Source organism: Coregonus clupeaformis, chromosome 1, assembly GCF_020615455.1.
Source record: "Coregonus clupeaformis isolate EN_2021a chromosome 1, ASM2061545v1, whole genome shotgun sequence".
NCBI classification, from domain to species: domain Eukaryota; kingdom Metazoa; phylum Chordata; class Actinopteri; order Salmoniformes; family Salmonidae; genus Coregonus; species Coregonus clupeaformis.
Window position 1 is genome coordinate 45,263,917 of NC_059192.1, and position 15,059 is coordinate 45,278,975.

Sequence of the window (15,059 nt, forward strand, 5' to 3'; positions counted from 1 at the left end):
GAAGACACCTTTGTATTGGTTTTTATGTCTAGGCAATCTATTAACTTGACCTGTTGGATCTCCAAGTTTTCTCTTACAAACAACGCCTTCTGTAGCCTTGATATCTGTCTAACAGTATGCACAGCATTAATCTTAGCACTGACCCTGGTCACAACTGTTCAGAAAGTATGCAAGGGATTCTGTCTACACTCCATCTCAAAGTCCTTAAAATGTATTTTCCTTATGGGTCGTTCTTGAATTGCAGTGGCATTTGGGCATTGCATTTTGGAAAAACTGAACTTCACGTTTCAAGATTTGTTTTATTAAAATGTATTTTGGTGCGTCTTCAAGTTTCAAGTTTTAATGTCACATGCACAATTACAGTGAAATGCCTTTCTTGCTAACTCAAAACACAACAATGCAATAATCAATAACAATGTAATACTAGAAAAAAACACACAAGTAATAAAAATAAATATGAAAAACATAATAAGTAAGAAAGTAAGCGTACTATATACAGGGTCAGTTCCAATACCATATTTACAATGTGCAGGGATACTGGAGTGATGGAGGTAGATCTGTATAGGGGTAAGGTGACTAGGCAACAGGATATAAGATAAACAGAATAGCAGCAGCTTGTATGTGAGTGGGTGTGTAGAGTCAGTATACAGTGAGGGAAAAAAGTATTTGACTCCCTGCTGATTTTGTACGTTTGCCCACTGACAAAGAAATGATCAGTCTATAATTTTAATGGTAGGTTTATTTGAACAGTGAGAGACAGAATAACAACAAAAAAATCCAGAAAAACGCATGTCAAAAATGTTATAAATTGTTTTGCATTTTAATGACGGAAATAAGTATTTGACCCCCTCTCAATCAGAACGATTTCTGGCTCCCAAGTGTCTTTTATACAGGTAACGAGCTCTTAAAGGGAGTGCTCCTAATCTCAGCTTGTTACCTGTATAAAAGACACCTGTCCACAGAAGCAATCAATCAATCAGATTCCAAACTGTCCACCATGGCCAAGACCAAAGAGCTCTCCAAAGATATCAGGGACAAGATTGTAGACCTTCACAAGGCTGGAATGGGCTACAAGACCATCGCCAAGCAGCTTGGTGAGAAGGTGACAACAGTTGGTGCGATTATTTGTAAATGGAAGAACCACAAAATAACTGTCAATCTCCCTCAGCCTGGGGCTCCATGCAAGATCTCACCTCGTGGAGTTGCAACGATCATGAGAACGGTGATGAATCAGCCCAGAACTACACGGGAGGATCTTGTCAATGATCTCAAGGCAGCTGGGACCATAGTCACCAAGAAAACAATTGGTAACACACTACGCCGTGAAGGACTGAAATCCTGCAGTGCCCGCAAGGTCCCCCTGCTCAAGAAAGCACATATAGCTGCCTATGACCCCCAAGAACACCATCCCCACAGTCAAACATGGAGGTGGAAACATTATGCTTTGGGGGTGTTTTTCTACTAAGGGGACAGGACAACTTCACCGCATCAAAGGGACGATGGACGGGGCCATGTACTGTCAAATCTTGGGTGAGAACCTCCTTCCCTCAGCCAGGGCATTGAAAATTGGTCATGGATGGGTATTCCAGCATGACAATGACCCAAAACACACGGCCAAGGCAACAAAGGAGTGGCTCAAGAAGAAGCACATTAAGGTCCTGGAGTGGCCTAGCCAGTCTCCAGACTTTAATCCCATAGAAAATCTGTGGAGGGAGCTGAAGGTTTGAGTTGCCAAACGTCAGCCTCGAAACCTTAATGACTTGGAGAAGATCTGCAAAGAGGAGTGGAACAAAATCCCTCCTGAGACGTGTGAAAACCTGGTGGCCAACTACAAGAAATGTCTGACCTCTGTGATTACAAACAAGGGTTTTTGCCACCAAGTACTAAGTCATGTTTTGCAGAGGGGTCAAATACTTATTTCCGTCATTAAAATGCAAATCAATTTATAACATTTTTGACATGCATTTTTCTGGATTTTTTTGTTGTTATTCTGTCTCTCACTGTTCAAATAAACCTACCATTAAAATTATATACTGATCATGTCTTTGTCAGTGGGCAAACATACAAAATCAGCAGGGGATCAAATACTTTTTTCCCTCACTGTACATGTATTTGCATATTATGTGTGAGTGAGCAGATGATGGAAATAAAAGGTAAATAAAAGATACAAGGTTAACTCAGATAGTCTGTGTAGCTATTTTGCTAGCTATTTATCAGTCTTATTGCTTGGGGGTAGAAGCTGTTCAAGAGCCTGTTGGTGCCAGACTTGATGCACCAGTCCCACCTGCTGTGTGGAAGCAGAGAGTATAGTCTATGGCTTGGGAGACCTCGACTAACCTGTGCCCCCGCACATTGACTCTGTACCAGTACCCCCTGTATATAGCCTCGCTCCTGTTATTTTACTGCTGCTCTTTAATTATTTGTTATTTAGTTATTTTTCTTCTTATTTTATTTTTACTTATCAATTTTTTACTTAACACTTATTTTTCTTAAAACTGCATTGTTGGTTAAGGGCTTGTAAGTAATCAATTCACTGTAAGGTCTACCACCGTTGTATTCGTCGCATGTGACAAATACAATTTGATTTGATTTGATTTGGTTGGAGCCTTTAACGATTTTCCAAGCCTTCCTACCACAACGCCTGATATAGATGTCCTGGATTGCATGGAGCTTGACCCCAGTGATGTACTGGGCTGTCCGCACCACCCTCTATAGTGCCATGCAATCACGGGCAGTGCTATTGCCATACCAGGCAGCGATGTAGCCAGTCAAGATGCTCTCAATGGTACAGCTGTAGAACTTCTTGAGGATTTGAGGGCCCATGCCAAACTTTTTCAACCTCCCGAGAGGGAAGAGGCGCTGTCGTGCCTTCTTCACGACTGTGCGCGTGTGTTTGGACCATTTTAAGTCTTTAGTGATTTGGACACCGAGGAACTTGAAGCTCTAGACCAGGGTTCTTCAATCCCGGTCCTGGAGGGCCGAAACACCTCTGTTTTTCATCCTCTCCTTCTAATCAGGGGCTAATTCAGACCTGGGACACCAGGTGAGTGCAATTAACTACCAGGTAGAAATAAAAAACAGAAGTGTTTCGGCCCTCCAGGAACGGAATTGAAGAACCCTGCTCTAGACCTACTCCACTACAGCCCTGTGGATGGGGGCGTGTTCATTTGTGGGTGTTGACCTGATTAAAGACCTTGGAGAGCGAGATCACCCAATCCTCTTGGTCGGTGACGGTCCTCACACCCGGCACGATGTTTTTGTTGTCAAAGCATGCACTCTAAATGAACTAATATGGGAGATTAATTACTTTAAATAATTTTTACCATTATGATAACGTACCACCAGTAGGAATAGTGACACCAATGACGGTAACACCAATGATCATTTGGATACCAAGACGCGGTTAGCCTCAGTTGCTGGGACCTCTATATCTGTCCAGGGATCCTGCCAACCAAAAGATGGAAGAGCTGCTTGGCATAGCAGCTAGCCTAGCTACTAACTAGCCATCAAGATAGCAAGGTTTCCTTGACGCAGTTAGCCCTTGTGGCTGAGACCGCGGATTGTCCCGGGCTTGTTGCTGTCTAAATCCCTGCTGTTTGTTGCTGTTTCCATCTGCCCTGCGACCTGCCCTGTCTGGAACTGTGTGGAGTACCAGCGTTAGCCTACATTGCTACCATGACATTGAAAGCCAAAGGTGGAAGGAATGGAAAGGATCTTTAAAACGAACAAAAGGGGTTGGGTTCTACAAGCAGTTGTTACAACAACAGGAAAATAGTTCCAAGAGCTTTGTCCAAATACTGATGGACTCAACAAAAGAATGGAGGGTCTGACCAGAGAGGTCCAGGACCTTAAGAACAGTTTGCAGTTCTCCCCAGGAAAGGTGGATGTCCTGAAAGAGACTTGTAGCAAGATGACAACAAACTGTACATCCACACAAGACGATATCAGCACTGTCTGTGAATCATTTTTAACAATGACTGGGAAAACAGACTAGAGGGACAATACAGGAGGAATAACATCATTGTGGATGGCATACCATAGTGTTCACATGAGAACTGGGCCGAGTCATAGGAAAAAGTATGACATTGATTACTGAAAAACTGCAGATGGATCATAATAAGATTGAGGTGGAGCGCTCACAGGTCTGGAAAACCTGTAACCAGCCCAGGTGACAGGCCCGGGCCAATAGTGGTCAAGTTTCTGAGGTTTAGGGACAAGATGGTTGTTCTGGAGTACAATTGTACTAGATCCTAGTTGGTTTAGCCATGAAAAAAGACAGGAACCTTCCCACTAGCTATGATTGGCTGAGATAATGAATGGGCTGGACATGCCAAGAGATGTGTTCGGATTGGTCTGCCATGTAGCATCTTCTGTCTATAACATGAGATGCTCAATATATGTAGATAATCCTCGCTACCACTACTTTTTTAAAAGATATCATGGAGAACTGCAAAAGTGTTGCTACTGCGCTAAACAACATTGCTGCCCTGAATTTAGCAGGCGCTATCGACAAAGATCAGTGGAAAGAATGTGTGATGGACTACTTTCTGGAGGACAATCGTGCCATGCTGAATCTCTCTGACTCTGAAAATGAATCAGACGATGAGGAAATCCTTGATTTAGGTAAAAACGTTTTCATTGAACCAGACAATGTAGAGTCTTCTGATGACAGTGATGGGGAAGAAACAGCGATCAACAGTGTTGTCACGGAAGAAGTTGACCGAGTTTTGAAATCAGTGGAATTTTTATAATTTTGTCAGAGATGTTTTCATTGCAAGTTAAAGCGTACTGTTAGCTAGCTAGCGAACGTTAGCTGGCTGGCTTGCTAGTGTCGTGTCGCGTCTGTTGTTGGTGGCTATTGCTGTCAACAAAGAGTCCGCTTAGGCTGCACCGTGATTAGAGGCTTTTATTAATATCACACGTTTACAGCATAAGTTACAGGTGTCTGGAGAAGCACCTTCCCAAATTAATCTGAATGCTTCTGACTCTTCTTCGTTTTTCCCCCAGTATATATAATCTCCCCAAGATGTGGGTGGCTCCCTCTACTGTCCAATCCCCTGTCTACAACACACTTCCTGTCTGTTGTATGTGGCGTTACACTAAAACATTCCCTCTTGATACTAAAATCAACGTCCTCTCCGGTTCCACTTAAAACATTAACAACGTCATAATCTTCATATACGATATTCCCCCCTTCGAGACTAAACAGTCTCGAAAACAAACAGAATAGGATTATGACAAGTGACAATTTATCTTATTGAGTATCTTTAACATTAAACCAAAAACATTCTTCTCTAGAGTGTAAATACCTTTCTATGAAATATGAATAACTGTTTATGAAGTGTGAATACATTACTATGAACTATGCACAAATCTTTATGGAGTGTGAGAGCGAAAAACCTGTCCGGCAACCTTCGTTCCAAATCCATCCATCCATCAATCAAGACAGTAAAATTCTCTCACGGTCCCTCTGCCCCAGGCAACCACCTAGATACTCCAGATAAACTCATAAACCATGTAAATGCATTTGAAACTATGATGCAATTAAATACACATGTAAGCCCCTGCAAACAAAATCCTATCCAAAAAATATCCACTCTAAGGCTGGTCAACCCATTGGACCCTACAGTGGACCTCTCCCTGCCTAGACTCCCTGTCCCTAAGCATCAACGAAATAAACAAAAACATCTAAGATCCCCACATGTATTCAATAACATCAAATATCATTCTACAAAAATTAATACGTAAGAGTATGACACAAATTATGTATTACACATGAAATATGTCTATATTTCATTGCAGACACTGGAATGTAGTCCACTACACTTCATCTCCCCGTAGTCTCGACTTCCAATGGATTGTTGATGATGGAATCGGAATCTCTCCACACCTTTCTTGTTTCATCTCCTCCAGTCATTGTCCTTTCATATTGTCCCTTCATATTGTCCTTGTTTGAGTATTTCAATCTCCACATGTTCCCCCAAATGCTTCTGGAAGAAAAGAAAAGACCAAACAGTATATTTTGCAAAACAACACTTTCAAATTAAACATCAATATCAACTAAGAATATAAAAATGATATATAAATGATGTATGAATCACATTAACCCACTTCCCCCCTTTGATTCATAAAATCATACTAAAATCACCCTAATATTGAAAAAAAAAATGAAAAATGATCAAATAATCAAAAAGGATATTTATCATCCAGTCCCTCTTGTCCATCTTCATCCAGATCAGGAACAGTCAACAACGGCATCTGAGTGTTGTCTCCAGGCATCACTCTCCAACCTATCTCAATATCATAGCTTTCTCAAAGGTCAGTAACAAATTACAAACCTCACACACAGTGCTATCAAAGCTGCCATTAAAATCTGAACCATCACTGCCCCTACTGGGCCTAACTGATCTTGCAACCAAGACTTCGCTGACCATCCAGCTCTCTCAGATCTCCCAAACGCATCCCTTATATTCTTCAATGCATATATAACCCTAGTGATAATATCTGAACTATCTGGACTCAAAGTATAACTAATATTATCAATATGATCTTCCCAAATGTTACACCATACCATGGAAAAAGTCCCCCCTTCTCCCTTAGATTTATCCTTCAATGATAGGCTTGAAGACTATGACATGTCGCATGTCTCTTTTCACCCTATTTTCAAACCTAAATTCAGATTTATCTGTGTCCGGTGCTACCCCTCTTTTAATGGTAAAACCTCATATGGAAGCTTCCACGTTGACATGTAACAACATCCTATCCATCCATAGGGTAAGAATATATATTTCATCACCACAAACCCTCCAAATATCTCTAAAATTCCCCATAGTTACATTGCCAGGCAAAAGCTAATCTTTTAACCATCAAAGTCCTGCTCTTCTTACTAACTGGAACATAAAAAGTTACATTATATTTCTCATTACTACCCTTAAGGTCATGCTTACCCAAAGTTATCATATAATCATCACAATCTGATATTCCCATAAACATACCCTTTACATCATATGTTTTATTAGAACAAAAACAACTTTTAGCCCTCACTGCTTTCACCTCAAATGCTTCAGGGTTCGCTGTTACCTGACTTTCCTTCCCATCTAACAAATTCCCATAGGGTAATTCATTTAACCAAGAACACCTAAACCTAGGCTTAAACAAATGTTTTGACAACGACATTATTTTATCTGTTACTGATTGTTGTTGCTGATACAACAGTCATGACAAAGCATAAGATTGACACACACTTGATAGAGGTCGAGCGACCGTCTCTAACATGTTTGTCTGGAATTCTCAACAGACATGGACCCTCAAGATTCCTCACTGATCTTACAGAATGAGCTGCTATCTCTAATTTTCACAACAGAAGAATCAAACCCATCCATTTAGTTTCTCTCTTCCCTAACGAGCAGTACTGATCAGATACCTCTCCTTGTCTGTCATTAAAATCAAAGACCTCATCCTGTACCTCCCTGATAGTATCCTTCACTATTTCAGATGAATCTATATTGCTCTCTATCCATATCATAAACCCCTGAGTCTCTCTTGCTACCTCCTTTAATTTCAGGAAAGTTGTTGTCGGTGTCATACTTCCTACATTTGCTATTGCCATCGTATCATTAATCCCTTCCAAAGTTACCATTAAAGTAGTTGATTTAGTTGATGTATTAACACCCTTAACTACTTCTAGTGGGAAAGCTACCGATATCCTATGTGTATTATTTACTGTTGGAGTGGCTACTGTAACATATTCTTCCTGAACTCCCTCGGTGACTGTGGAAGCTTCAACAGATTTCAAATCTTCCATTATAAGCGTCATTCACAAATTACATAGCCTTTTAACCAATAATTCTTAACCGGAACAAATGTTAATGCTTGCACTAGATAAGTACACATATATTCTCCCTGATCTTTCTCTGTAACATTACGCAAAATAAGTGAACAATCATTCATAACCCTCTTCCCCTCCATATTGTTGTACAAAATATACTTTCTTTGACTAGGGGGCACCGCTTCTACATCTGGTCCTGATAACAATACTTCTTCTCCATAATTATCTCTCCATGTGGGAGGAACATCCCCATCCTAACCCTAATAAGTATTTTAGTCTAAAATTGGTGCTGGAGCTATTGCTTCCCTTATAATCAAATGCGATATATTTATGGCTTTAATAACTATCAATGTTGAAAGAGTTAAATTGCTTCTCACTGTTGTTTTAATAGACTGAAGTGTTGATGTCATTGTTGTTACTTCTAGTTTCCCCAAAACTTTGAACTCTTTGCTTGTACTTCCATCTATCACCACTAGTGTCACTTTTTCAACTCTCAGTCCTACCTCTAATCCCTGACTTTCAACCTTTTGATTATAAAAAATACACCTACAATTACCTTGATCTTCCTACACTAAAGTGTCCTTCACCATTGTTCTCTCTCTTACTACTAACTTTGAAACTTAGCTTACTGTCTTAGAGTTCCTTCAACCTAGTTCTCCTAACTTATTTTAATCTAATCTTTTCTCCTAACCTTTAAAAACCTTTTCCACTGATTTATTCACAAAATGCCTTTACCACCAATTTTTAGGATATGTGATTGGGAAGTCCCCACATGCTTCTGACTTTTTTACACACAGACTTGGCAAACGACTAAACACCTTTTAGCCTAGCCTGAAATCTCTTGGTGTAAGAATGTAACCCAGAATAACAGTCACCCCTTTTAACTTTATTTTTCAGACAGATTGTCTAATAGGCAGTCTAATAGATTATCATCCTTCCTATGATATTATCTTTTTAAGCCAATATGATTCCCAAAAACCCTACTTTTTTAAAATCTTCTACCAGACAGCCGTCTAGTGTACATCTTATTGTACAGTTCAATTTACACAATGCATCTCTTCCCAACACTGCAATAGGTATATGTTCTAATATTAGTATGTCTATTTTAATTTCTCTTTGATTTTTTATAGCATAGCTCAATTGGTTCCCTAAGAGTAATTAACTGTTTTACTACCTCAAATCCCTATCCTAATTAGTTAATTTTACATAGTGAGATGTTTAACCTCTTTAGGCTGAACACAGATAAGTTTTTCCACTATTCACCATTATTTCTCATAGTCCTCTGTTTTTACTTCAATTGTTAGATATTTTCTTCCTAATTGGTGCTATCAGCTGACACCCCCCTTTCGGATCTTCTAGGCACCTCTAGAATCCTTAGGGTTCACCTGGAGAACAGGTGATCTTGACTGGCCCCTGTATCTTCCTTAAAAATGTTCTCTGTTGTTTCCTCCTGACTTGTTGCACTCACAGGTAAAGTGACCAACCTGTCCATAATTATAACAGTCTTCTGAAAGTTGCTGGAAGTGTAGCTGAAATGTTCCTCCTCCTTCTAAGCCTTCTCGTCCTCTTCCTCTCCAATTCTGTGTCTGTCCAGAAACTGTCTGTGGGTAGGAAACACCTGGTACCCCCCTTGGTGGCTGGTACAATTGCATTTGATATTGTTCAGCTGAAGCTGTAACAGTGATTGTTGATTTGGTTCACTCTGATTCTTCATAACCAAAGCTTCTCTTCTCCACCAGTTGTATGATTGAGTTTCTTGAGAGTTTCTTTGTCCTGTTCTTTCTTGCTGACATATCAGTATTCTTCAACAGCTTATATTCTAAGTTCTGTCCTCGAAATATCATCTTCCATCATCTTCTTACTTTTCTTCAGCTTCTTGGCCTCAATGTATTCTTCTTCTCCTCCAATTCTTGGGATTATTTTCTCAGCAGGTTTTCTCCTTCTGTATCTTCATCCTCATCTTTCCGAACCTCATTCTTCTCTTAGTTTCCAGACATCTCGGTTTTTCTTCCTTCTGGAGTTTTGGATTCATCTTTCTGGTCGTTTCTGCTTGTCCTCTATCTATTATTCATCTTCATCTCTGATGCAACAATCACCCTCCTGGATGATCCCTGGAAGCTGAGGATAAACATCCCTAAGCTCTACTTCCTTCTCATAAGGTGGGTGTCTTTTTGCTGAATCCGTATGTGAGAAAGGTGTACTAACTTCTGCCATTAGTTTTTCTGTCACCTTCTCTATACCTTTGTTTATCTTATCGCTGGAATCTTTTATCAGTTTTTGTTTGAGAATGAAGGGCAACTTTTGTTTCATTTGCCGGATAACCTAGCAATACTTTAGTTAAAGGATTACCATTTTGTACTATATCAACCGGTGTAATGACTTTCATAGCCTTGATGTCATTTTTCCCCATTGTAACAACCCTTTTATATTCCTTTATCGTAAATTATTTTATTTTAACCTGTATAGCCTATGGCTTCCCCCCTTTAATTATTAATATAAACTAAACAACCCAAAAAAAATAACATTTTTAATTAAAATTAAAAATCAATTAAAAAATCAATTAAAAATTATGAATAATTAAAACCAATTTTTATTTCTATATCCTATCTTACCCATTTATCAATTAGTGGCTATCTTACCACAACCCATCAGGAAAGAAAATGTAAGTTAGTCAACTTCACAGCAATCCCAAAAACAACGACTTCCAATCTACAACCCTACCACACTCATAAATTCTATTGTTTAATATGCACCCAAGTATCTTAATTTTACAGAATAATGTCAGTCCTTGATTTCCAACACAACTCCAATCAACCCCAGTGATGCACATAGCCTCCAAAATGCAATTTTTAATGAATCAGTTTGCCAAGCCTATGTGAAATTGTCATAACATCAGATATCCTGTAGGGGAAGATTTTGTGAACAGAAAATAACTGGCCTGATTTTGACTGATCCTCTGCCTGCGTCACACCTTGTCACGTGACGCACGTCAGCCCCTCCTCTCTCTCTCCTCTGCTCTCGTCCTATCGCCTCTCATATGACAAGAACAGAGACACAGAAAAAGATTTTAGTAGTTACTGCAATCACTGAGTTATCTCAACCATATTCAATATTCCTTCGTTCACATTCGCTTTAAGACTTAATTCAGGACTAAATAGATCGCTCAAAAACATTTTTATTTTATTTTAATCCGTCATTTAATTTAATTCATTATAATCCGTCATCATATATCTAATTTATAAATTCAATAGGTCACAAATAGTTTCATTTTCGAACAACAGTCACTTTAACGATTTAGAAGATTCGTGTCCAAATATCTCTTGTCTGTGGCTATTTCTCCCCTTGCAGTGTCACCCCACAGAAATATGACCCTTTACCCACAATCCCGTGTTGTAGTTTTAGCAAATCACCTCATGTCGTAGTTTTAGCGCCGTAAAATCAAGCGCATGCGCAAATCAATTGAACAATACGATTGCCACACAATAGAACGATAGCATTCCGCTACAACCTCACTATTTTATACCTTATAATCGAACAATTACACATAACAGAGCTCACATTTGCGTAGAACTCTGAATTCCACACACACAAACAAGTTTAAGAGGCTTTAATCCATCGCAATGGCCCTCTAAGGACACCCGTTAGCATGTAGCACGCAACACAATTAGCATTTAGCCTTAGCATTTAGCATTAGCCGCTATGTACAATGTGGCATGACCCACACTCCAGCATTTAGCATTAACATTAGCCTTAGCCTTTAGCTAACTGCGGCCTACCCCACGCAACTAGTACCCCGCACTGCCCTTTTCTTTTGACATATTTTCCTACCGTTTTGTGCTACCGTGGACTTAATGACAATTCACCGAGAAATTACACCCAATCAGACCCCCCGTCGGACGAAAGTCGAGCAATAATCACAAATCAGATAAATTCCATCAACCCGAGTTTTTTTTTAAAAACACACCGACTTGCACATTCTATTGTGCAAGCGGATTTGTCGGCCCATTTCTAAAATGGCCCCCCTGGGGTCTTAAGCGGTACAGTGCTCTAATGTATGTGCATATCTGCCTTAATTGTACACTGCCAATACTTAATTCCTACCGTTTTATGCTCTAAAATTCCAATTATCTGCCGTTTACCAATGGAATCACATTTTAGAATATTATTACAGACTCCTAGTCGACCACAATAGCGCCATATCAACAACGACCCAAGTACTTTTAACTGTACACCTTCAATGCCCTCTCATGAATCAGCGGAATAACTAATGCCCAAATTTTGTGAGTAATCTCACCTTTAAAGCCGGCTTGGGCAGTAGTCAACTCGCGACTCAGGAAGGGAACCAAGAACGATGCAATCAGAATCCCGGACGAGCCCCCATTCTGTCGTGTCGCGTCTGTTGTTGGTGGCTATTGCTGTCAACAAAGAGTCCGCTTAGGCTGCACCGTGATTAGAGGCTTTTATTAATATCACACGTTTACAGCATAAGTTACAGACCCGCGGTGTCTGGAGAAGCACCTTCCCAAATTAATCTGAATGCTTCTGACTCTTCTTCGTTTTTCCCCCAGTATATATAATCTCCCCAAGATGTGGGTGGCTCCCTCTACTGTCCAATCCCCTGTCTACAACACACTTCCTGTCTGTTGTATGTGGCGTTACACTAAAACATTCCCTCTTGATACTAAAATCAACGTCCTCTCCGGTTCCACTTAAAACATTAACAACGTCATAATCTTCATATACGATACTAGCTAACGTTACGTGTATGATCTGTGTAGTAATATTATTCGTATCTCAGAAATCAATTTGCATTGCTAGTTATAGTCTAATATTAGCTAGCTAGCTAACATTGAACCTAGTTGGTTAGCTTTAGCTACCTGCAAATTCATACAGCATTTCATGCATGGTGGCTAGCTATGACAATCGTTTGTATTGCTAGTATTGTATGGGTTGGGATTATGGTTAATTGTTTAGCTAGCTAATTAGCTAATTTACTGTACATGTCTAAACAAAAGACTCTAGATGATTACATGACCCATCAAGTTAGCCAGGTGTGTCTGGGGGGTGGTTACGGCCATCTATTGTATTTCATGAACATGCGAAGAGGTCTAGACAATAGAGACCCATCCACTTAGGTAGATGTGGCTGGGGGGGTTATAGGCTCTCTTTCATATGACCGATCAATTTAGCGAAGTTTGTCTGGATAAGCCTCATCTAATAATGCTAGCTAAAATATTTGTATCTGGAATTTGTTATCATCTAATAATGCTAGCTAAAATATTTGTATCTGGAATTTTTTTGTATCTGGAATCAGTAGAACACGCCTGACTCTCCTCCACCAGTCATACAAGGAGAATGGTCTAATGCCTCCCATCAAAAAGAGAGCTGGCCCAAGCACGAACAGGTTACACCTGAAGCATGAGGACTTGCAGCTAGTTGTGAACTTCATTAACAACTATGCAGAGGATAATGCAATAGTATTACCAGGACGCCACCCAGGACACAAACACTTTGGTGGAAAGCTGCTGCCATCTCATGTGACAAAAGCAGTGGTGTGGCGTCTCCACAAGGAATTGATGACAACACTTGGTATGTAAAGCATAAACAACCCATGTTTTGATTATTTAATTTACCTCCAACATGATTGGCACTACGTTTATTGATCTTACATTATTTGTGTATTTTCCCGAGGTACATGCAGTCAGGCTGTCTTCCTTCAGGAATCTTTGGAGAAAATTGCTGCCCCACATATCAAGCACTAAGCCCAGGACTGTGCTGGCAGTGCCAGAGGAACAACTATCAGGTCTTCAGATCTGCAAATCTGCCAGAAGCTGTTAAATCAGCCAAGCTGAAGAAGCAAGAGCAGCATCTCCTGCTTGTTCAGAGTGAGCAGTCTCTCTACCAGAAGATGGTTGCTACTGCAAGACCACCTGTCAAAACCTGCAGTTGTCTCTGGGGGGCCCTACTGAACCAGCAAGCAAAGACATCAGGATGCATTACAGCTTTGATTTTGCTCAACAGGTAAGCAACATTTCCTCCTTTATACTGATTGAGGACCTTATTACTGATGAATGTTTGTTTTTATGACCGTGTTTTTCTTTGTGGTTGCATTTTGTATTTATATTGATGTGTGTATTGCTAGTACTGTACCATGCACAAGCTCTACCACAGTCTGGACCTTCACTTCCTGATCACAGGCCACACCTAGTTTGCCCCCGACTGGTCTTTTATCAGAGATTGCTGGTGTTGTGAAGGACAGCACTGTGACAGGGGTCAACATCCCACAGCTGGTTGGACTGGAGGATGGTACAGTGCTGGTGGAAAGCTATGGCTGGCAACACCTGACTCCATACTTCAGGCCGCTGCCACAGATCAAGCAGTACCTGCACTTCAGGTGAATAACATTTTCATTGCATTGTATGAGGTTATTCTTCTTATCTAAACTTGGGAGGTGAATTGGTGTTATACAAGGTTGTAATCTTCTCAATTTTTGTGTCTATTTTCCTGTTTTACAGCTTCGATGCTCTGGAGCCTGGTGTTGTTCTTGCCAAGGAGCGTTCGGACTCAGTCTGGACCAGATTTCAGCTGCTGCGGAACGCTGACGTGCTTCCTCCCATAGATGGTCTGCCTGTACAAGCACCACCTGGACTGGACACAACTAGACAAACATATCTTTTGAGAAGATCAGGGAGTTTTGCGACGAAATGGGCATGGACATCACATGCCCTGCACCAAAGTCAAGGGCAGGACAGAAACAGGCTCTCCGAATATAGATTCCCTTGTTCATGCGTGGTGTGGACGGACCAGCTCATCACTGGGGGCGAGTTCCTAGTCATCTGGACTATCTGTAGTGCCTCAATTAACATTCAAATGACTGTATCCTAACACACACACACACACACACACACCATGCTGCTACTATTATTTTTTGTATCCTGCTGCTCAGCCACTTTACCCTTGATTGTATGCATATAACTACCTCATCTATCACCAGTATCACTGATATCATTGTTGATATTGTTCTTGTACATGCTGGTTATTATTTTGTTCTTTCATTTACACTTTTTGTTCTTGTTTTTTTGTTGTTGACACTTTCAATGTTTTAGATTGCTACTATACAGTCGTGGTCAAAAGTTTTGAGAATGACACAAATATGAATTTTTACAAAGTCTGCTGCCTCAGTTTTTATGATGGCAATTTGCATATACTCCAGAATGTTATGAAGAGTGAT